The sequence below is a fragment of the Macrosteles quadrilineatus genome, unplaced genomic scaffold (genome assembly GCF_028750875.1).
Source record: "Macrosteles quadrilineatus isolate MER2022 unplaced genomic scaffold, UCM_ALF_1.0 Scaffold_9__3_contigs__length_116548681, whole genome shotgun sequence".
Taxonomy (NCBI): domain Eukaryota; kingdom Metazoa; phylum Arthropoda; class Insecta; order Hemiptera; family Cicadellidae; genus Macrosteles; species Macrosteles quadrilineatus.
The window spans coordinates 94827071-94839756 of NW_026542602.1; the positions used below are offsets into that span (position 1 = coordinate 94827071).

At 34.9% G+C, this 12686-nt stretch overlaps 1 protein-coding gene across 1 annotated transcript in view; it reads right to left on the minus strand.

Annotated features, from left to right (window-relative positions):
- LOC129002045 (dual oxidase-like) overlaps positions 1-12686 on the minus strand; it is a 131081-nt gene that overhangs the window by 97912 nt on the left and 20483 nt on the right. The window lies entirely within an intron of this gene.

Genomic DNA, 12686 nt, shown 5'->3' on the forward strand with positions numbered 1-12686 from the left:
TTTAACCATTGTGGAAGGTAACTTTCAATTATAGGCCTACATTAGGGCTATGCCTCATAGATCTATAAAGCATTTTTTAGTTTAATCATTGGATTTAACATATAGACCAACACGACCCAGGTTACATTTAAGTTCGAAGCATTTGTTTTGGCTTGAAACTGTCAGATACTGTATTTGCGAAGGTTTATATACTGTATAATAGTTTTGCCAGCATATCTGAAAATATGCAAACCAAATTCTGTTCTTAATAAAAAGGTTTCAATAACTGACTACAATAAGATCCCCGTGCGTAGAACGGGCACACAGCTAGTCTACTAAACAGTTATTTTCAGGATGTCTATTTGCAAATCATCGATATGAATTATAAAATATTAGGCCTAGCACTAGTGCATGCCGAAGACAATTAAATACTACACAGACGGCTGTATTAATTTCTAAAATGTTGAGGATTTTAGTGTTGAACCGAAATAGACAGGAATATGACAGTAAAACCACACACTATATCTATATAAGTCTATACTGAAGAATTATGTAATTACAATGGCCATATGAGGAAAAGTTATGTAAATCTCTATAGATTTACTGCCGTTAATTAGACATTTATTTCCCATGTTAAAGTTTAACCAGTTTAAGAAAAAATGGCTGCAGAAATATAATGTGTCCTTCCATACAAACGTTTCTAAAAATTTTAATCGTGTAAGACTGAAAACGGATACCATAGCAGTTCTAACGTCCTGACTCCCGGTTAGCTGTCATTGTTTAAGCCCAGAAGTTAGCGTCTCATACTCCAAGAGGGACGGGTTTAATCCCCGACATCTATATATATAAAAGGCAAAGCCCTCACTGACTCACTCACTCACTCACTCATCACTAATTCTCCCACTTCCCATTTACCTAGGAGGCTGAAATTTGGTACACTGATTCTTTAGGCATTAAATAGGAAAACTAAGTGGTTTTTATTCTGATCGGGCTCTCGGGCCCCGCCCCAGTGGCTCTGGAGTTTCCTTATGTTCCTCATGTTAACCTTATGAGTACTCATATTTAAATGGAATTAATGTATCTTAACAGCTGTTTCAATTAAACAAGTTGGTTCTGTTCTATGATGTGCAATAGCATTAAAGTTACAAGGATTACCAACAGGGTTCAGCACTATTATTATTTTTTAAATTTATGACAACAGCTAATTTGCAACCAAAAGGTGAGTGAGCGTAGCGAACGAACTTCAACCCGGAGGCGAGTTAGCGTAGCGAACGAGCTAACCTGAAGGCAAGTGAGCGCAGCGAACGAGCTCCAACCTAAAGGTGAGTGAGCGTAGCGAACAAACTTCAACCAGGACGTGATTGAGCCATGCGAACGAGCTCACTTATGAAGTAAAACGGGGCAAAGCCCGCGGGTACAGCTAGTATCAACATAAATCTACAGGGCTTGTACCACTTCCTCCAAAAGGATTTTTTACTTCTTCCATACATGATGCCACTGTCATAAACAATACCTCGAACTAAAAACCCTTAAACTAAACCGCCAACTACATCCCAGGTACAAGTTGATAGCAGTTTATTCAGGTATACATTTACAATAGTTTAGGCAGGTACATAAACTTAACAGGTGCATGTCGTTAAGTTTGCCATTGACTTCTGACACAATCGGCACCGCAAGTTGTTGATAAGATCAGTTGCGACAGAATGGCGCGCTCTATTTGTCAGCGCAGGAACCATAACTCCATTGTTGAGCAGGTGTAAGCCATTGAGATAAGTGGAGGTTATTTCAGTAGAGTGTAGGTCGTCTAAGGCAAACTGACTTGTGCTTGAGCTGTCTATGGGCATTTCAACACTTCATGCTCGAAGACTTTTCCACAGGGATTTACCGAATAGGTACGGTAGGCACGTGCCTAGGGCGCGAGGGAATTGGCTTTTTTGGGGGGCGCCAAAAAATTGGAAACTAAAAAAATGGTGTTTGTATTTGCATGCGATCGCGTTAAATTTATGATAATCTCTCGCGGCCATGTGCAGACCATGGACCAACTTATGGTCTACTGATTGTGATATAACTAAGAAAAGCGAAGTCATATCATTCGTTGATTGACCCACAATATGTAAGGAATCGTGTAAGCCAACAATATACCTTCTTTCTCTATTAGGAAATCTAAATAGAAACATGGCTTCCACGGATGGTTAATTTCATATACTCTTTATATTTATTTACTCGATTTATTACTCACTATGAAGACTACAGAAATAGCTACCTCCATCTTGAAAATCGGCCGAAAACAAGAACACTTTTCTCATTGCGCATTCCACACAAATCCCGCAAACGTGGCAGAAAACTGGGCTAATAGCTGGTTAAAGTTGGGCAACAATGAAAGATCGTGTTTTGATAAGGTCGGTTTCTTTGAGGCGGGCGACGTGTACGTTTTCGCCCATCTGTTGTAGGTGGCAGTAAAGAAGGTGGCCTCCACCTAAATGTACACCTACCCGACCGGAAAACTAGAGCGGGTTGTCAGTGCACCTATAATTAGCTGGGGGACTGTCAGGTAAAATTAATTTCAACCCGGTTTTGAAAAGAATACAAGTATTTGTGATCGAAGAAATAGTCGTAATATTTCAGAAATCCCACCCGACCAGAAAGCCAGAATGGGTCATCGAAAATAGAACGTCGTGCACGCTAAGCCACATTTTTACGTTTTATTTCAGTTTTTATTCCCCTCTCTATCTCCGTCAGAATAGGTGCTGAGACTAAAGTTAATTTTAACCGTATGAAATAATGTGTCTGAGATAGAATAACTAGGTGTAAGAAATTTTAATTTCTACCCAAACGGAAAGCCACAGTGGTTTTTTAGTGTATCTTAGCTGTAACTGACTGATAGAATTAATTTTATACCAAACAAGAGGATCTGCGATAGCAGCTGTAACAAAATCGCTGTTGTGAAAATCAAGATATTAATGCTCTGTGGCTGGGTAAAAAACAACAAATCTAATTTTAAACTTAACTTTTTCAAACTGGCAGAGGGCAACATAAAGAAAGATTTCAAACTCGGGCGGTGAAGCAAGTTAGTATCAAAACCTAATGTTAGATTGATAACAAGGTTCTGAAAATGCCCGATAGATTGTCCTCTTTTAGCTCATATAAAGGGATTCCCTTCGCAAAATTTGATCAGGGTTTGGCTCAGGTAGGCTAAAGTTGTAAAATTTGTTCATGCCTTACTGATTTTGCTTGAAACGTCTAAAAGGTACGACCTAAACGGTATACATTAGACAAATAAGTCTTGCATTTATAGAGGCTTCTCCAAACATGGATATTTGTCAGAGAACGAAAAGTAGCGAGTCTTTGTGTCGTTGTTTAAAAGGCTGTTTACGAGGTTGAAGTGTTCTGATGATCTCACGAACGTTATCTGCTCTAATATTGGTGGAGAATCTGAAATTACACGTCTTGCGTGTAATTATACCTGGGTTACAAACGCACGTGTTTATATCACCTCTAGCCTGCAGCTTGCACACCTCTGAGCAAATTAGTATTCCAGATTGCGAAAAATCGAGTTCGTACATTCTGCAGCGTTCAATTACAACAGGTAATATTCATCAGGGAATATTAATTATGAAATTAGTTAGGTTGGCAGCATTGCGGCGTGGAACACGTGGGAGCGTAATTAGACAAGCAGCTGATAAATATGGCGGGTAAAAGGTAGAGTAATGGCGGGACTTTCCTTGGATGTCTGCCAGACTGGAACACGCAGGTCGGCTGAGGTGAGGGGTCGCTGGGAAATGTTAAGTGGTAAATAGACTAAGAGTAAATGAAGAGTAATCAATTGACGTTACGCTACTTGAAGTGAATAATTGTTGTGTGCTTCACGTACGAAACATGAATTTCGTAGCGTGTCCTTCAAAACGTTATTAACTAATATCTGAAAAAGATGAAGAATCGCAAACATGGGTTACGGAGCTTAAACTCACTTAGTAATTACAGTTTAATGTTTTTTTTGAATAGCTGACTCATTCCGTGGGTAAGTGTTAGTGTATCTTACACTATAAAGCGATATCGGTAAGAAACTTCTAGCAATAAGTTGTATTAGGATCTACTTTACGCAACGATCACTTTATTGTAAAACATGAAATCTTTCAAATCCAAATTTATTTATTTCCCAAAGTTACGCACCCATAACTACTAAACACAAAGGAATAATGGTTTTTGTGACTTAACCGACTATTGAGGCTACAATATACATTAGGGGCAAAGTCGATACAAAGATAATATTTTCTAACACGGCTTCTCCCACAAATCCGTATGACACAATTTAAACAATTTGTAATTAAATTTTAATATACTAAAGGTGTAAGGATATTTTTTAACAAGTAAACAAAAACTAACATTATGAATAGGCCCTAAATGATAAAAGATTAGCACTATAACTCGAGGCCTCAGATTGTATGTTTTGGTCAATGTTACACAATCTTTTTATGTATGGAAATATTCTTAGTAGTGTTGTTTTCTGCTGTTGTTTCTCCAAATTTGTCTACTAATATTGTCCACGTTCTCAAGTACCCTCTCACTCCTAAATGCGAGGTGAAATTGCAGATCCCGAAACTTGTTTTTCCCTAATCAGGGATGAAGATACATCTACAGTAATCCTTTGTTCGTCTTAAACCATCATCAACCACAATAAACTGTACCCAAGAGTTACTACAATAGTTACTACTACAAGTAACAGATCCTCGTGGGAATTCTATAGAAAGCAGTTTCCAACTCAAAGGCCTTCGTACGACACAAGGAGCACGATCGTAGCTAACCATCTGATCTCTAATTTATTACAGTAGCATTGTACATGTACATTATAGTGTGTCCGTAAGTTAGATATTGTAGCAGGTCTCCAACATTTTTCTTCATTACCAAACCAGCGAAGACAGCTACAAGTAGTTCACCAGTGAAACATGAATTATGGAACTCAATTATGATAAACTCTCTAGACTATAATGTTAAATATCACCTTATGCAAAGTAGTGTTTGAAGTGAACCACGAACAGTTTAAAGGTGGTTAACTACCTAAAATTGGCTGAACATTACAGGACATATAATGCGCATAATGTATCGAGTATTTTAATTTGGCCTCGAATAGATAATTATTGGATTTTACATCTATTAAATTATTAAGTTAATTACACTGTGACCTGAGGTATGATAACTAATTCATAGTTTAAGGTGTACTATTATTTTTTAGTAATAAAGAAAACCTTTTTTTAATAATTAAGTCCCCTATTTAGTTATATTTAGCAATTTTGTACTTGGAGTAGTTTCGAAAAAAAGGTTGTTTTATTAATGACTTGACTAATAATTTTTATGTCTTTGTTTTTACTGTGTTTTAGGAGCTCGGAACAGTTTTAAGATGTTTTCAATTGATATAATTGGTTTACTGTTTATTTACTGTGACATGGGGCAAGTTCTAAGATACAATATTTTTTTCTTTCTCTTCTATTACGGGCAATTTTTGTTTTTAAGCAAACTGGATGTAATTTCAATTCAACCATTGCACTTATTGGATACTACATTATAAAATTTATGATTTTACCGTTAAATTTGCAGCCCTTTTTGGATGCATTTAATGTAATCTTGGTATGTTCTCTTTTTTAGGGATGATTTGCCGGCTTAGTTTTAATTTATAGTTATAACGCCATAGAACAAACAATAGCTGACACCTAAATTATTTAGTTTGGTTAATTTCATTTTGAAATGGAAACAACAAGTAAATGGTAATAATGCAAAAAGTAATGGTAGTAATTGCACTTTACAAACCGCACATAAATACATCTTAAAACTAACATTTCATAAGGATGACTAATCCGTAAGGGATGAATGCTTAATCAACGATAACCTAAAAATGTTCATTCAAACAAACATTTTAACCCCAACAAACAGTTGGTAAGACTGTATAATTGTGAGACATTTTATTCCACACACACACACAACGACCACCTTCGTCACAGCTGACAGTTTGTTTGATCTAGCGGACAGGTGTCTGTCAAACTCAGCTACTAAGGTAATTGTGGAACAACAAACAGGGTTGCCAATTGAAACTGGGACAAAAACTAATTGATCACGACCCAGTCGTTGTGGTCATGGTGGCACCAGTGGTGCTGACTGTACTTCACTAACAACAACACTGCAAACGGCAACACCGACTCACGTGTGGTGTTATTTATTTACTTTGTTTGGTAATAGATTTATGAATGCCAATTAAGATTGCGACAGAGTTGTACATTTGATTACGTATAGTTTTCATTTTGGGTACCGGGACTTGTACAGTACCAAAAAATTGGCGAATGAACTTTTTCTTTGCAATGTGTCAACTTGTGGAGGAAAAATTTAATGTTGATGTTTATGTATTTATCCATCTACAAATTACTCCACTCGACAGGAAAATCAAATGTGTCATCGTAGTTAAAACTGTGATCGTGAAAACCCCGTGGCAAATAGTACTATACAAAAAAACATTCTAAACTGTAAATAATGTTTCAACACGCAGTAACATGAAGGTGTACGTTTACATAGCTAAATAGTACATACACTATCTCATTTAAGTAGTAAAACATAAAAGCTAAAACTAGAAAACTAGAACTTATTTTTTCTGGTCTTTTAAGCCTTCGTCGCAAAATATTCAATTGCAATCACATTAATCGATATTCAGTCATAGGTCTTTTACCTAACTTTAAATTTGTATTGGTGTTGTTTTAATTCACTAATAGAGAGAAATGAAAGCTGATTTATTACAGAGGCGATAATCTAATTATAAGAATTTATATTAATGAAAAATAACTCAATTTATTTAACTAAATATTAATATGGACTTAATACAAATAAATGATACATATATACAGTCCAATGTTTTGTTATTCTCATGCAATTTGCAGATAACGATTTTAAGAAACTCAAGTAATAAAACACAACAATGTTACCCGTAATCAAAAGTTTGGCAGGATCTGGAAGCAATTTAAACTTTTATTTAATCGTTTAAAACAAATCTCAACAAATCGTTTAAATCGGACGATTGATAAAAACTATGTTCCTGGAGACTCTACCCGAACATCACTTGCTTCGGATATAAGTCTTCGAAAGACCACTGAAGTAGCCACTTCTCTTCATGCAAATTCACTAACATAACCTTTAACATCTAGAAGGTAAACGATGAAGTAGTTATGAGGTATACACGATAACTGCATTAACATCCATGTTTTCAAATGCACCCAAGGCAGACTAAGAGCCATATCGTGAACAACAAATGATTAATGAGGGTAATAACACCAGATAAATCACCCGTTGCCCGATGTCACGTTCGTGACGAGCTAATGCGGTGGTTTTACGCTTGACTGAGAAATAATTTTGTTATTTCATTCAGAGATGTAGCAGTTCCTTCGTATATTGATAGCTATATACACTTTTACCGGATATTATAATTCCTGACGTCAAATTGAATTGCTACCAAGTAAACCTAAAATATGTTTAGTTTGCTAAAATATTCAGCTTCGTCAATCTCCTGATGTTCCAGTCCAGTGAGCTGAAACCCTACTACTGGACTGAGGCAGTTTTAGGATTATGTCCTCTTCAGTCAGGGAAAGGATTGCAGCTGCAGCCGCTGGTCGGGGATAGGTTGGTTGGTTGGGTTATCTTTTGAGTGAGGTTTTCTGTGGGTTCGTACATGGTTTGTCGGGTGGGTTGTTATGATGGGATTGGGTGTTCAGGCATAAACCAAATTCAACAAGTCGGTGCGATTCTTACTCATAATCAAAGAAAGTAAAATCTCATAATAAGTAAAATCTTGTGACAAGGAAGTGTTCATCCTAGTAGAACAATTATTTTATAGTTTGATATTTTGTTATGTAAAATATCTATGTATTGGCACAGTGCAAAATAGTTTATTAATCGAGCACGCCCGGTAAAGTGAAAGCTGTAGAGCAAGTGTCTCAATGCACGAATGCATTTGTTACTGTCCAAGTAATGTAATGCCATGGGTTTAAATTGTTCATTGCGAACTGTTAACTTTATTTTCTTAGAGGTCATGGGAGTGAAAGAATGGTGAGAGTCAAACCTCTAATATATTGTGCAAAACTTTACTTTATGAGGTACAGTAATTTTGATTTATTTTTGTTTTAGCACCATTGGAATATTTTGAGTTATTTCGTAAGTGAACTGCCTGATCTCTGGTTTTGTTACCCAACGTAGATCTTCTGTTATTGATATCACAATGATAAATGATATTTAGTTCCTGAATTTATCTTACTTGAACCACTCGGGTGAACGGTAACATTTTTATGATATTCTCTGTAGATCGCCATCAGTAACCACAAAAATATTCTTTAGAATTTATCGGGTAATTTCAACTTACGCAACTCATGGTCGGGTGAGAAACATGTGGAAAAGTTAGCAAATCAGTATTTTCACAAGTATGAAGTATGGTTTGGGATCTCTCGTTATAAGCCACAAATCAAGATATTAGGAAAAGTAATTTGGTAGTCCTACGGGCGTAGCCTCGTCCTAAATACACGGCTGTGGTCGTTTAGTGGTAATAGAACTCAAGACCGCATTTGGGTCGCCACGAGACCGGTAAACAGATACTTAGCGAACAAACGAGCAAGCAGCTGTACAGCTTGACAGCTTATTATGGGATACAACTTGTAATGTGTATAGCTAGGCGATTTATCAGGGGAATAGCTTTTAATACGAAATAAGCTATAGTGTGTAGCTGATACATGCATCTGGAGAATATCTGGACCACACAACTTGGTTAAGTGGTCAGTTAGTATTTTCATTTTCAAACGACAAGATTGTTTTATTATGTTAATTTTTAATGGATATAAATCCATTTATAACATAATATGACTTGTCCATTCATAAGGAGAATAGTTTTTAAGATTTAAGCTTCAAGTAGTTTAAGTAGTTATTTAGGTATTTAAATAGTTGGGTGATTATCAGAAAAAAATATTGTAATAGGTTTCAAGCTATAGCATACAGGTATGCATTAGGGGTATAGCTTTCAATATAACCTAAGCTATAACGTATAGATGATACATTTATTTGTTGTAGTAGTTGTTGAGTAGTTTACTATGGCGTATAGCTTGAAAAATTTGCTTAAACTACATAGTGTGACAGAATGATATGTTATAAAAACTAGCTAGTTATATGATTTAAGCTATAGTATGTAGCTAGGAAATTCATTCAGAAAAATAGCTTAAACTATATAAAATACTATAGCTTAAGCTACAGTGTATAGCTTGGAGATTCATTAAAGAAAATGGTATTTAATAGGCCTATTGAGTGTTCTTCAGTGAGTAGTTGAGAGATTACTTAGTGAAAAATATAGCTTAAACCACAGCAAATAGCTAGGGTAAATAACAAAATAAATAGCTTGTAAATTACTCAATCTACAAAATGTAATCGAGTGATTAGTTGTGGAAAATAGCTCGTAATAATCCAAAGTGACAGTATCTTAGTAATTGATTGATCGAGGTAAATATCTTGTAAAATTACTCAATCTGCAGAATCTATTTATGTGATTCAAGTAAAAATGCATAAGTTTTAAAGCTTAAAATATGCTGAATTTTTAGTATTGATATCAATATATTCTTGTCCACAAAAATAGTCAAGACATAAATCTAAAATTTACCTTATAACCTAAAAAAAGGAATTCTGTGGTCGCTGAAAAGGAATGCATCACGTTTATAGGAAATGGTTCCACATAATTGATTCCTCCGAAAACTATTTGATGACTGTTTCACTAATTGAATACGTGAAAATTTCCAGACTTAGCTAAATACAACTATAAACGTTAATCCTTCTGGATGGCCATTGACTTGAGTAGGATTTTTCCACAGTTAGGAGGATTATACCATTGACTGTTGAATCAATAGTCAATGATTGTACGTTAGGACAGTTTCATTCATAGGGTTCTTATTATTTTGATTCTGTAGAGTAATGTATGAGTCTATAAAATCAAATAATTTACCCTAACTTTATTTAAATTATTTGTTTTCTATGAAAACAGTAAGAAATTAAGAATATGATCGTATGTAGTACTTTGATTTTAAAGTTTCGGTTTATTTCCAAATTAAATCTGGTAAACATTTTTTACTATGCCTACATAAATTCATTTAGTTTATAAATTTCACCACCAAATCAGGTTGATTAACCTTGGTGGTTATTGTTTCGTCTACTGTAATATTTCTGAATTGTACAGTTCTATGTAATACTGAAACAATAAAGATTTTTCTAATAATAATTTAAGGAAACAAATATTTGCACAATTTTTTTATTAAAATTCTGTAGTTCTTTATTTTGTAGTTGTACCAGAGTTACTGAAGGCAATTACCCAGGGACTAAGTACTAGTATATAAGAATAAGGTAATAGGCCAATTTCCATGCTGGCTGTTCAGCAGTTTCATCGGATTTTTACTATGGATTTAAATGTAGGTGTGAATAACATGAAAACCACATCTTACCATTAAAATAATTCTAATAAGTTGAACACAAAATGCATAACACTCGAAAATAATTATGAACACTCAAACAAGTCTTTGAAACAACTCAACCCAAATTAGTAATTTTATCATTACTTGAATACGGTTATTAATAGCATTCAAGAAAAAATCACTTTGAAAATATGTCCTGTGTTTGAAAGTAACCCATCAAAGAACTGATCATTCTCAGATGGGTCCGGTTACGTCAAAGACAAATATTTCGGCCCCGCCTTAAATTATACGGCGACCTCCAAATATAATAGCTGGAATGCTAAATATGTAATCAAGTCTTGAGAGCTGATTCATGGGGAGAAAATTGGATATAATTTTAAATTGTTTTAACTACCAGTTAACAAGGCCAGTAGCAATTCGCGTTTCGTTTTGCACTATAAATGATGTTTCTACAAATTAGAGATGATACTGTATAACATTTCATAATGCTTTGACTTTGTAATTTGCAAAATAAAAAGATGAGTTATATTCGTAAGGATCTATCAATTTTTACATTACATTGCTGGCTAACTAAAATGTATCTTACAATTATTTAAGATTAATGTGGATTAAAACATAATAACCAAACAGTGTTCTGTTGATAATTTTGAATGACTTTTTTGTAATTTGCAAACCTTCTTTCTTATATTCCTTGTACCTGAACATTTTCTATGTAAGCACAAACCTTGACCTAACAAGCCTTCAGAAGATTATTTTTTATTTAAAATGTTTACTAGCATGGTTCATTTAGTAAAATCTGTTTCTAACCAAAGTGTACATTTTGTGGGTCATCTCGGGGGGCGAAAGTGCTTGCTGAATTATTGGCAATGAATAAAACCAAATTTTGTAAACATTTTAAAGGTAAGAAACCTTTAGTTTTGTACTAACTAACTGTTTATTGATAGGCTATACGATGTTAAGTGTTTTCTTCAGGTTAATTGGTTTTAAAAACGATGATTTAAAAATAATTGTATTCATATTCTGCTAACCTGAATTATTTAGGCTCTCGTTGTCACTTCATTTAGAGTATTGCATTTTGAATTACCTCACAGTTAACAAGAGGTTATGTTACCTTTATGTGCTACAGGATTAATTTAACAGAAAGGTTACTAAGACTCTTGTTGATAATAACCTTTGTCAGTTAAGTTGTATTTTTATTCAGGTTTAAATTATTTAAAAATACGCTATATTTTGTCTAATTTACAACTTAATTACACAACTTATCAGAAATCAAAGAAAATTTGAAAAGATGCAAGGACCTTCTGAACATGCATTTTATCTCTATAGTTGCATGATTTCCTGAACTCGTTGAATCACTTGGACAGAAGGAGTTCAATAATCGAGCACAACGTTCGCAGATTTAAGTGAAAGGTGTATAGCAAGTGTCTTGCTGCACGAATGCATTACTTAACGCCCCCCCCCCCCCCCGACATACGCCCTTGCTACAGGCACCCCCGCGGTAATACACACCTACAGCACCGCGATTTGTCATAAATGCTATTGCTCTTGCACGTAGCTGTAAAAGTATTAATTAGCTGGCAGTAGGGAAATATTTCGCAAGGGATTACGAAACTTACTACTCCATCTGTGAAGCTGTGATATTCACTGGCCACAGGGCAAAACAGTTTTATAATCAAATTTTGAAACATTTGATGTCTTTTTGGGTGTTGCTATGTTAATTCTAGAGAAAAATTGGGTAACTTGAAGGTAGTCACTATGATGCTAGAAGGTAATATCTTTGACTATTAATACAACACAACAACTAGACATTCCATCCCCATGTTAAAGTTGTAGCCAGGTTTTTAATAAAATTTGTCTTAGTTGATGTGAGCCACCTACAGATTGCGCTGATCTGAATTACTCATTTCTACCGATAACATGATTGTTTTTACCAAGTCAAACTGATGGAATGACTTATTATGTGCTATAGCAACTATTGTGACCCAGCAACTACGTCAGTAATGAAAAATAAGGTACAAAATAGAGTTTTTGACACTAGCGCAATCTGTGACTGGCTCACACAACTACATTCTTTTTTAGTAAAAAATTGGCAACAGCTGATCCATATGGATGGGATGTCTTGGTAATATCTACTGTGCTAACACCGACTTCCATCTATTTACGTTCTGTTCATTCTTGATCGTACCAACTCAGTCATTGGTTTTTATATAATATTCTACGATCAGGCAATGAAATGAA